The 12,139-nt window shown below is 43.7% G+C and overlaps 1 long non-coding RNA gene across 1 annotated transcript in view; it reads right to left on the minus strand.

Moving 5' to 3' along the window:
• LOC310739798 overlaps positions 1 to 5,344 on the minus strand; it is a 477,404-nt gene extending 472,060 nt beyond the window's left edge. Inside the window, exon 1 of the long non-coding RNA XR_014537496.1 lies at positions 5,256 to 5,344. This is a non-coding gene — a long non-coding RNA (uncharacterized lncRNA). The remainder of the gene's footprint in view (positions 1 to 5,255) is intronic.
• Between the last annotated feature and the right edge of the window lie 6,795 nt (positions 5,345 to 12,139).

Genomic DNA, 12,139 nt, shown 5'->3' on the forward strand with positions numbered 1-12,139 from the left:
AAGGCCGGGTACTCTATACTGCCGTTTGGCCCGTAGGCACACACAACAGTGAGAGACCTATCCCCGACCCGTAGTCGCAGGGAAACGACCCTCTCGTTCACCGGGGTAAACTCCAACACATGGCGGCTGAGCTGGGGGGCTATAAGCAAACCCACACCAGCCCGACGCCTTTCACCATGTGCAGCTCCAGAGTTGTAAAGAGTCCATCCTCTCTCGAGGAGTGTGGTTCCAGAGCCCAGGCCGTGCGTAGAGGTGATCCCGACTATCTCTAGTCGGAACCTCTCAACCTCACGCACAATCTCAGGCTCCTTCCCCGCCAGCGAGGTGACATTACACATCCCTAGAGCTAGCTTCCGTGTCCAGGGATCGGGTTGTCGAGGCCTCCGCCTTTGACTGCTGCCCGATCCTCTTAGCACCGGCCCCTTACGGTCCCTCCTGCAGGTGGTGAGCCCACTGGAAGGCGGCCCCACGTCGCTCCTTCGGGCTGAGCCCGGCCGGACCGTGTGGGGGAAGGCCCGGCCACCAGGCGCTCACATACGAGCCCCAACCCCGGGCCTGGCTCCAGGGTGGGGCCCCGGCTGCGCCATACCGGGCGACGTCACGGTCCCTGATGTAGTATCTCTCATAAGGGGTTTTGAACCGCTCTTAGTCTGACCCGTCGCCCAGGACCTGTTTGCCTTGGGAGACCCTACCAGGGGCATATAGCCCCGGACAACATAGCTCCTAGGGTCAATCGGGTACTCAAACCCCTCCACCACGTTAAGGTGGCAGTTCAAGGAGAGGATATATATATATATATATATATATATATATATATATATATATATATATATATATATATATATATATATATATATATATATATATATATATATATATAGTGAACATATAGCGTGTGCAAAGTCATAATTCATCAAAAAATGATGGCGCAAGTCCAAGACCACTCCCCCCCTCCTGCACTCAGCCCACGATGTCTTTGTGTCTGAGTGCTTGCTTTGCCTGCTCAGTTGCAGTCCACTTCCTTCCGGTGGCCAAGATGGGGGCCGCTTGGGCTACAAATGGATCACTCGAATCCAGTAGCATCATCTCCAGTCTGAATTTGGCACACTTGTACTCCTCTACCAGACTGGAAATGGGCAGGTGTAGTATCCCTTTGCCATAAAGTCCGAAACTGCTGAGGCACCTGAGAATGCCAAGCCACTTCCTAACATATGAGCCGACCAGTCTCTCCAGCTTTTCCACCTTTGAGAGTGGGACTTCGTAGAGGGTTAGTGGCCATAGGAGACATGAAAGTAGTTCTGTCGATGTTCTTGAGGCCACTGGCTACCTCCCTCCTAAGCTGCTGTACTTGCTCTTTGTCTTTAAGGGAGGCATCATACCACCAACCTAGACTCTTCACTGGCTTCTCTGAGACAGTTGGGATGGGTTCCTTGCCGATGTGGAACCGGTGGTCTGACAGCTTTCCCTTGATGATGGAAATGCTTCTGGACTTGCTCGGCTTGATCTTCATGCGAGCCCGCTCGATGTTGCCCTGGAGCTTACTTAGTAGCCGTACAGTGCTACTTGGTTGTGGTGAGAGTTGTGAGGTCATCCACGTAAGCTCTGACTGGCGGCAACTTCAGCCCAGGTCTTATTTGCTGTCCGCCAACTGTCCATCTAGAGGCCCGAATGATGACCTCCATTGCCAGGGTGAAGGCCAGTGGGGAGATAATTCCCACTTCCAGGTGCTGCCAAACTGTTGTGTACTCTGCTGTTGTCACACAGAGTTGGACGTCCTTAAAGTAGGCCTTGACAAGGGTTGTAAGAGCTGCTGGAACTCTAAAGTAGTCAAAGGCTGTCCAGAGGAGGCTGTGAGGGACTGAACCAAAGGCATTTGCAAGATCCAGGAACACCACGTGAAGATCTGTTCCCTCCTTTTTGGCGACCTGGATCTGATGCCAGATGACACTAGCATGTTCTACACAACCGGAGAAGACTGAGATGCCTGATTTCTGAATTGACGTTTCGATCAAGTTGTTTCTTTGCAGGTATCCTGCCAGCCTGTGAGCGACAACGCTGAAGAAGATTTTCCGCTCCACATTTAGAAGACTGATCTGCCGAAACTGCCCGATCTCTACCGAGTCCTTTTCCTTTGGGATAAGAATCCCTCCGGCTCTTCGCCAGGATGTTGGTATCTCCTGCTTCTGCCACACAACTCTCATCAGTTTCCAGAGGAATCGCAGGACAGCTGGAGCATTTTTGTAGAGCTTGTGTGGAACTCCATTGGGGCCTGGAGACGATGCGGCCCTTGCTCTACGCACGGTTTGTTTTACCTCACTCCACCTGGGTGGACTGATATCCAGCTCATGCTCTGGTGGGTTGACTGGTGGCATGTCATGTGAGAGTGTAACATCTTCCTGATGTCTGTCATCTGTGCAGGAGTTTTTCAGATGTTCTTCCAGGTCGGCTTTTGACACTGAGAGACTTCCGCTCTTCTCCTTTGTGAAGAGGGTCTTCACAAATTTGAATGGATCTTTGTAGAAGCGAGATCTTGTTTGCTCCTTCCTTCTGCGCTTCCTTAGGAGGTTTTCATCTCTCCTCAGTGTTGCAAGCCTGCCCCGAATCTCTTCCTGCAACAGGTTTTATATATACACACACACACACACACACACACACACACACACACACACCGTATACAGCTGTCACCCTCTGGTTCATACCATTCACTAATCAATAATCTTATATATATATATACATATATTATATTAATACTATAATATATACATATATATAAATTTTTTTATTACAACAAAGGTCTTAAAGTATCCTCTCTCAACTAGATACTTAAATACATTCATAATAAAATTTTATGCAAATAAGGCAATCAGTTTTAGTAAAATATGTAAATTTTAATAACCATTCTTATTAAGAAACATATTCTATTTTAGGCTAAATGAAAAGGAATATTTAAATGGGAAATATGTAACACTAAATATATTTTTATATTTATTTTTTGGTATTTATTCATGCATGGCATAGGAGACAGTTCATGTAAACTTACCCATAATAAAACTGCTCTGCAAAAATCTTTAAAAACATGTCTTTGGGAAAACCATTATAACAGCATGTTTGTAGCATGTCCTCTCCATGTTACACCACCTGGCTGTTACACAGTTCAGAAAACATGCAAAAGGTGTTTAAAATTACAACAAATAAAAGTACTAAAAGAGTGTATGCACTGTACAAAAACTTTAATGAATTACAGCAATAACAAAAAACAACAAGAACAACAACAACGACAAAACCCTCAAAATTGACAATCTGAAAGCTGGTTGGTATATGGAGACGCGGGCAAAAAAATGCTGGAACTCGCTGGCAGGCTCCCAGGTGTCATCCCAGGTTTTGCCACTGCAAAGTATCATAAGTGCACATTTTATTGGAACACAGAACAAAAATCAAGATTATCAAGATTGAGTTCAATTATATTTTTTTATATTTGTTATAGTAACACTCTTGGATTAGCTGAAAAAGGGCTATGACTTGCAGAATACTGAATAAATGCAGAAATGTAGATTTCAGCATGTTTTCATGTTGCATTCCACGCAGATCTATAAGTTGTACAGAGACAGGGATAAGAATAGTGACTGCATCTTGCTCCCACTTCTATTCATCATTGTTTTTCTGTTCTTCATATTTAATAGGTCTATTCTCCTTCTCACTGCTCTAATCTTCCTCATCCATTTTAGCACCACTACCGTCAATGTTCTGGTCTTCATTGCAAGACACTACTGGAAGCAATTATTGGTCCAAACCTAAATAATAAGATGCAAGTTTAATAATTTGAGTCTTGATGTATGTTTTATTACATCATCTAGTACAGTTTAGAACACAGGTCTCGTTTGACTGCAATCGGTCCTTTCTAAATCATGTAGAACTCTATTTTCCATCCTACAAATATTGCTAAATTATGACAAGTTTAGTGTTTCAAATGCTGAAAAATAATTTTATACATGCATGACTCACTACTACTACTACTTTAATGCATCATTGGGTAAATGTTGAAGGTCAATGTCCTGCTCAATAAATATGCTTCAGCTAATTGTGTATAATCCATTGTGTCCACTTCATCACAAAATTTTGGGCTCTTGCTAATAACTACATATATTAATCCACACCAGGAGGTAGATCATGCTCCCATTTGTATCCAAAATAATTGAAAAATATTTTAATAATTTTCAGTCTCAGTCTTCGAGTTTTAGTACAGACTACTGACCATCGCCCATGTCCTAGCAAAAACTTGCATCAGTTTTCTGTCTACCTCAGAGGATCATTAGAAGTCAAGTCAAGTCAAGAAGCTTTCATTGAAGCTTTTATTTCTGCCATGATCAACTACACGACCAGGGAGCTTTCTCTTGCCACAGACATAAATAAAAGAAACTTCCATGCTGCTTGTAAGACACCATTTTAACTTTGCCAACATCATATTGGTCATGAAATAGACTACTTAGCATTGCAATGGAGTTACATTTTTAATGAAACACGACTTACCACACAGTGCAAGGTAACCAGGGGACTTTCAATTCTGCTTTTCCCTACACACACACACACACACACACACACACACACACACACACACACACACACACACACACACACACACACACACACACACACAAAGTAATAATTATTGAAGCTGTTTAAGCAGTCACTGGATAGGGCACTGGACATATTGGACATATAACATATTGTTTAAAAGCCAGAATCAGTCACTAAGACAAACAAGCAGCCTAATAAAAGACATTTTATTGATAGCTCATTTGTTCTTTTCCTGGTTATTTTATCAAATAGGAAGTTCTTCTGCCTACTACATTTTCGGCAACCTTAATGATCAAAACACAAGGAACGTTTATTAAGCAATACATGTCAAGTTTGTAGTTGAATTCAAGTTAATAGTTATCATTTCACTTTTGAGGTGATCTGTGGTCCTGTCCATTTGTGTCCAAATGACTATGCTCCTGCTTTTTGTCAATCGAGCAAAACGTACTGTGCTGGGTTTTCCAAAGCCCTCTTAGCTTAAATCAGTGATTGACAATAACCACACCCCTTTCACATTGGACACGTAAATACAGCTGAATAACTAAAAAGAACAAAATACTGTTTATTGGCTACCAATAACCTGATGACCTGAATAAATCTAATTTGCATGAAGTCAGCTTTGTCTGAGAGCAAATTTATTAATAGTGTGGATCAAAGTGCACCACTGCCAAAAAACTTACCTTTTCTTCCCTTCTTCACATATGGCCCCTCCTGACTCAAGGACTGGGAGGTGGAAGATGGAGCAGTTGGAGAACAAGACTGTGGAACCGAGAGATCTGTGGTGATAAAAGATGGAGGAGAGACAGAAGGTGGCAGTGAACCAATTAAGGTTTTTGTCCTTTTTCTCCTCTGTTGCAAAGACCTAGAACATGGAGGAGAAGAACAGTGTGAAGTTAGAACAGCTGAGGAAGTAGTAGAGGAGCTAGGAGAGAGTGAATTTGGAGAACTTGGGGAAAAGAGAGAAACAAGGTCGAGTGTATATAGAGTCTCAGACTTCTTTGTAAGGCTTTCCGGCTGCTTCACGGTGAGACTCTCCGGCGGCTCCACGGTGAGGCTCTCCAACTGCTCCACGGTGAGGCTCTCCGACAGCTCCATGTTGAGGCTCACCGGCTGCTCCACCGTGAGGCTCTCCGACTGCTCCACTGTGAGGCTCTCCGACTGCTCCACCGTGATGCTCTCCGACTGCTCCAACGTGAGGCTCTCCGACTCCAAAATGGAACTGTTGCACTGCTCCTGACTGGGGCTTTTGTGCTGCTTTGTTATGGGAATGTCATTGTCCAGCTGCTGTGCTGTGGAGGTTGCTTTAATACAAGTTTACATTAATTTCATATCTGTACATATTAACAAAAAAAAAAAACCATGCATTTTAAATACTAATTATTATTTCTGAACAAAAATCTTGCTCCTAACCTTAGTCAAGATAAATTCATACGCTGTCCTCATCTTATTTAAAAAATTTCTTGTGACAGGAGTGGGGGGCAGATGGGTGATGATGTCTGCAACCCACCTATTTGAATTCTTTTTATCTTGTTTGCCAATAAATAAAATAGGCTGGTAACCCACTGCCTCAAGTTTCCGCACCTGAAATCCGCAGTTAAGCATTACACATACACATTAGTTAAACCCACTGCATTATCAATTGCATTCATTCTGTATAAAGCAATTTTATTTTAAGGTCATTCAATGGAGTGCAATGCAAGAAAATGAGCCTTAATCAGTTTCATAAAGTTTATTATTTGGGAAAAGAGAACATTTGACTTGAGAAAAGTTTTTACCATTGCCAACATGACTGATTCATTATTTAACAGAGAACACAACTTATTGTTTCTCTTTAACACAACTTAAACATAAAGATAAGTTTTATTTCATACAAAGTTAAATGGGTTTATGTAGGCCACATCATACTGGTACTAGACTATAATATTCACTATATGACAAACATAGGCACTTTAAATAACAAGTGAAAAACTAGCATTTTTACTTACCGCAATATGGGCAGAATCAATTATACGCCCAGCATTTCTGCTTATCATGACAGACTGTCCACACTGCCTATAGTGGACAGACTTTCAAAGCAGACATGACAAGTTTTCCTGCTTGCCTGATTGGGAGTCTGGCAAGATGGGCAGGGCCTGAATTTTGGCCTAGTCATAATTTGAAAAGAAATATACAGAAATATACACAGAAATATACAGAAAGATAGACAGATATGACATCTACAGATGTAAGCAGTGAGAGAGAGAGAGAGAGAGAGAGAGAGAGAGAGAGAGAGCAGGTTAACAAGACAGACGTGGCTCTTAAAAGTGCCTTTTGCTATTGTGTGTGTGTGTGTGTGTGTGTGTGTGTGTGTGTGTGTGTGTGTGTGTGTGTGTGTGTGTGTGTGTGTGTGTGTGTGGTGATGGGATTAAAATAAAAGAGGAATTTTGGAAGCTGGCAAATCTGAAGGACCTGATGAGAAAAATAAAGATTTAGAATTCAGAATTGAACACCTTACATTTTTACCAATTTTTTCTTCATCAGTGATGGCAGATGACCTACACCCTAACCCTAGATGACCTACACCAGGGGTCACCAACCTTTTTGAAACTGAGAGCTGCTTCTTGGGTACCGAATAATGTGAAGGGCTACCAGTTTGATACACACAGTTTTCAGTTTGATCTGAAATAACAAATTTGCTCAATTTACCTTTTATTATATGTTATTATTAATAATTAATGATATTCATCTATGTGAAGACACTGATCATGTTAATGATTTCTCACAATAATTATCAACAATGATTAAACAAAGTAGGAAACAGTTATTTTTAGAAAAGCGGGCTACTCATGTGGTCCTTGCGGACTACCTGGGCACCATGTTGGTGACCCCTGAACACCCTAGCCCTAACCTAAGATGACTAACCCTAACCTAACCTTCTTTAGACAAGAACGCTTAATTTGCTTTATTATATTGTAAATATGTGATGCTGCACAGTATTGTTTTTTTTTATTATTATTATTAATTAATTGTCAAAATTAATTTGTATTTGTTATTGCTAGGATTTGTGTATTTACTAGAGTTTTTTGTGTGGATTTTTTAACAATTACTGGAAAACACACCAATCGAGCAAAACTGTTTCTACTGTCATTTTGGTAACTTAAAACATACAATTTTCAAATATCATACAATCTCCTCTATTTCTCTGCATGATTAAATGTGGAAAAACAAATAAACAAACTTGAATGTAATTATCTATCTTAGCCTGCCTACTACACATTTGGTGCAGCAAGTTATATTTTTATAATGTCTGCTGTGATTTACTGCATCACAAAACTGCTTCCTTTCACTTCTACAGCTTCTAAACACAACTTCTTGACCTGATTGAACAGTTTTTGTTCCGTAAATTGTAGGGTTTGTTCCCAATTATATTAATGAACTGTTCTACTTACCGAGTGGAAAATCGCAATGGAGCATGGGATCTCCATACAATGACGTCAGCGCCACTGATGAATTTATAAATAAATAAATAAATAAATAAATAAATAAATAAATAAAGTCCTTATAAATAAATAAATAAACGTGGTGAGGGAAGACACGCAGGTAGTTGGTGAGAAAGAGACAGTTTTAGAGATAGAAAATGTGGAGAAAAAAAAAAACATGACCTGGATTGAGTAGCCCTGCCATAATAAAATTATAGCAAGCTATTCTTTTTTATTCTTATTTATTGTAGTCCCGATCCCGTTCATAACACAAAACGGACTACAGTCTGATTCCCCAACACGTCAAAATTCAACGCCGCAGGTTCCGGTTCAGAGATCTACAGAAGTCTATGGGAATCCCAACACGTTGAAAAACGACGCTGAAGGGAAAGGGAGTACAGGGTACAGTGCGTCAAAATGTGACCATGGGGTCCTGACCAAGCGTCCATATGTGACGAGTTGGGAGTGAGAACGTGTTGAATTGACATCATGTTTTGACAAAAAGTTGACATTTACCAGAAAAAGTATGATAGAACGAATTTTCATGCTCATAAGCAAAAATGTATTAGTAAAAGTGAAAAAAGTGAACAAAAAAATTTACATGACAAAAGTTTTTTTTAAATGACTTTTTCATAAAAATAAAATAGTTAAAATCAAATTATGGATTTTTAAGCATAATTTCATTAAAGAACTGTTAAAATTGCAAAAAGTGAATGATGATGGTGACAACAGATTTGTTTTGAGAATTTTTTTTTTTTTAAAGTTTAGAGTTAAAGATGAATGTTTATGTTCAGAGGCATAATTTCATGAAAAAAAAAGTACAACGGTACTGTTACTGTTACCTTAGTCACCCCTAGCCGGGCGGCACGGGTGAGCAGCATGGAACTCCGCCAGCAGCGCCGGGTCTAGCACATCCTGCCGGGCCACCCAAGACCGCTCCTCCAAACCGTAACCCTCCCAGTCCACCGGTACTTAAAGTGACCCCCGTGCCGTCTGGAATCCAGGACCTCCCGCAACGTGTAGACGTTGGGCTGAGCTACGACCGGCTGGATGGACGCCGCAGGGTCACCTGGAGGGCGACAGGAAGGCGAGACACACGGTTTCAGCAGGGACACGTGAAAGGTAGGGTGAATGCCTGGAAATCTGGAAGGGCCCAATGAACCGGGGGCTTAGCTTGCTGCACGGCAGCTTCATCCTCAGGTCCATTGTCAACAGCCACACCAAGTCCCTGGGGCGGAACAAGGGGCCGCCAGATGCCTAGCGTCAGCGTGCATGCAAGTGCTGCGGATGGGGTGGCTTTCAAACCCCGTGTCACAGAACATGTCGTCGAGGTAGACCATGACCTACTTCTGGAGGTAGGGTCGGAGCACTTCGTTCATGAACCCCTGGAAGATGGCCGGAGCGATGGAGAGGCCATACTGCATGACCCTGAGGGTGTAATGAAGGCGTTCTTCCACTCGTCTCCCTTTCTAATGCGCACCAGGTTGTATGCGCTCCGGAGATCGAGTTTAAAGAAAACCCTAGCGTCCCTTAGTTCCTCCAGAGCTGATGGAACAAGCGGGAGGGGGTAAGGGAGAGGAGCAATCTGGGCGTTCAGCTGGCGGTAGTTAATGCAGGGATGAAGACCCCCGTCCTTCTTCCCCACAAAGAAAAAGCTTGAGGCCGCCGGAAAGAGGAGGATTGGGCGATTAACCCATGCCGGAGGGCCTGTTGGACGTATTCCTCCATCGCCCAGTGTTCAGGAGCAGACAGGGGATAAACACGGCCCTTGGGCAGCTTAGCTCCAGGAAGCAGGTCAATGCAGCAGTCCCAGGGCCAGTGAGTGAGGAGACGAGTGGCTGCTTTGGCACAAAACCCATCCCTGAACGCTTGGTATTTCTTGGGAATCTCCGCCTGGGCCTATGTTGTGGCTTCCTCCACCCTGGTGGCGCCTACCACGACTTTGGGGACCCGTGTGGGGAGCTGGGAGAGGCAGTGTTCCCTGCAGTGTGCACTCGAGCACCACGAACCGGATGTCCTCACAATGAAATAGCCCCAACTGGAAAGTGACAACCAGTGCACAGTACTTCCCCCAGCCCCGTCCCAGTGGGCGTCCCTGGATGGCCTGAACGGCTAGGTCCTGGGAGCCGCTTTCTCGGGGGAGCCGCAGGCGGTCGAGGCAGGCTTGAGAGATGAAGTTCCCTGCCGAGTCAACCAGAGCACGTACGGAGATAGAGAGATTGGGAGTTAGAAGCGTCATTGTGAGCTTAGACAAAGGAGATACTGTATGTCTGTGGGAAACTCAACAGTACTCACCGCCGTGCGAGCAGGACATGTGGGGCATCTGGCGATGGAGTGGCCTGGGTTCCCACAGTACAGGAATTAACCGGTGGCCAGGCGGCTGTTCCTCTCTTTCCGGGACAACCTCTGTGAGCCCAGCTGCATCGGTTCGGTGCCGGAGATGGTAGTAAATCCAGGTTGGGCCCCTGAAGGTTGTGGCGTGGGTTGGCACGCGGCCAGCTGCTGTGAAAGGCTGATGGATTTTTTTATGAAGTCCTCCAGTCCCACCATGTCATCATAGATTGCCATAGCCTGTTTAATATCCGGTGAAAGACCCAGCCGATATACACCCAGTAGCGCCGACTCGTTCCAGCCACTAGATGCCGCCAAGGTGCGGAAACGCAGGCTGTAAGCCGTGATGTTGTCACTTCCCAGACGCAAGCTGAGCAGCTGGTCGGCCGTGGTTAGGACCCCGGAAGCGGCGCTGAAGACCTCTAGAAAGTGTGCGGTGAACTGGGCGTAGGCGTTTATTACCAGGCTAGCCGCATCCCACAGCGATTGAGCCTAAGCTAGCACGCTTCCGGAGAGGAGTGAGATAAGAAACGCTACCTTGGACCGCTCGGATGGAAAACGCTGTGGCTGCATCTCTATATAGAGGTTTACCTGGAGCAGGAAGCCGCGGCACTCTTAAGCTTCTCCCGAAAAAGCTCCCGGGAGCGCCATGGGACTGCCGGTGATCCCGAGGGGGTTTGGACGAGCCGCGGTGGATGGAAAGGAGACTCAAAGTGCGGCGACGAGATCCCGAACCGGATCAGAGGAGGTATCCATCGCCAGTTAAAAGCTGAAGAATCACTCCTTTCTGCTTTACGGTCAGTTATTCTGTTATGTGATGAAACTGGAGGCGAAAGCCGAAGTGAAAGCAAAACAGAGTTTATTTGCGACACAGGGCAAGACCAAACACAACACTCGCCTTGAAGGTGAATATTCCGGTGGTGCTAAAACAAAAGGTAGTCTGTGTAGGAACCAAGGTGCGCTAGGAAGAAGCGCAGCACTGAACCGCACACGGGAAATACTTGGGATGAGCAGCAAAACCATAGATAATAACTGACAGTGTGAATGTTTAAGTGAGGGATTTATATATGGTATGGTGATGAGTGCCAAACGAGTCTCAGGTGTGTGTGATCAGTACGCTGGCGAGGAGCTCCTTGCGGGCAGGGTACGCACAGGAGAAGGATCAGGGAGCTTCCTGACAGGTACAATAAATTGACAAAAATACTGACATGAAATATAAATTTTTGACAAAAATGTCTATTGTTATTAAAATACAATATGCGATGAAAATATACATTTTTATATTTAAAAGCAACATTTGAGGAAAAAATTTTTTAAAAGTCAACAAAGAAAATATAAAAATGTATAATACTTCTATACCAACGATGCTCGTCCGTCTAGGAAACCTGTCCTCTTCCACCGAGCGCGGAGCTTCGGGAGGGACGCACATGGAGTGGTGAGGGAGGAAGGGGACACCTGCCTAGGCAGCCAGATCAGCCGAATCAAACCTAGCGATCAGTGGGGTGACAGATGTCGCAGCCAGATCGCCCTCACATCCAAAATGTCATTAAATTAGCATAGAACAGCATAACAGTAATAGTTTTGACTAAAATATTACTTTTTTTTTCATCTTTTTCCCTAATCATCTATTGGGAAAATATGAATTTTTATATTTATGATCATAATTTAATTTAAATATATAATTTTAAGTTTAAAAGTGGAAAAAGGGGAAAAACATTAAAAAAAAGTTTTTTCAAAAACGAGATTGTTCATTTTTTTTATTAATAATAACCGTT

This window comes from Silurus aristotelis (genome assembly GCF_946808225.1).
Source record: "Silurus aristotelis genome assembly, chromosome: 17".
NCBI lineage: Eukaryota > Metazoa > Chordata > Actinopteri > Siluriformes > Siluridae > Silurus > Silurus aristotelis.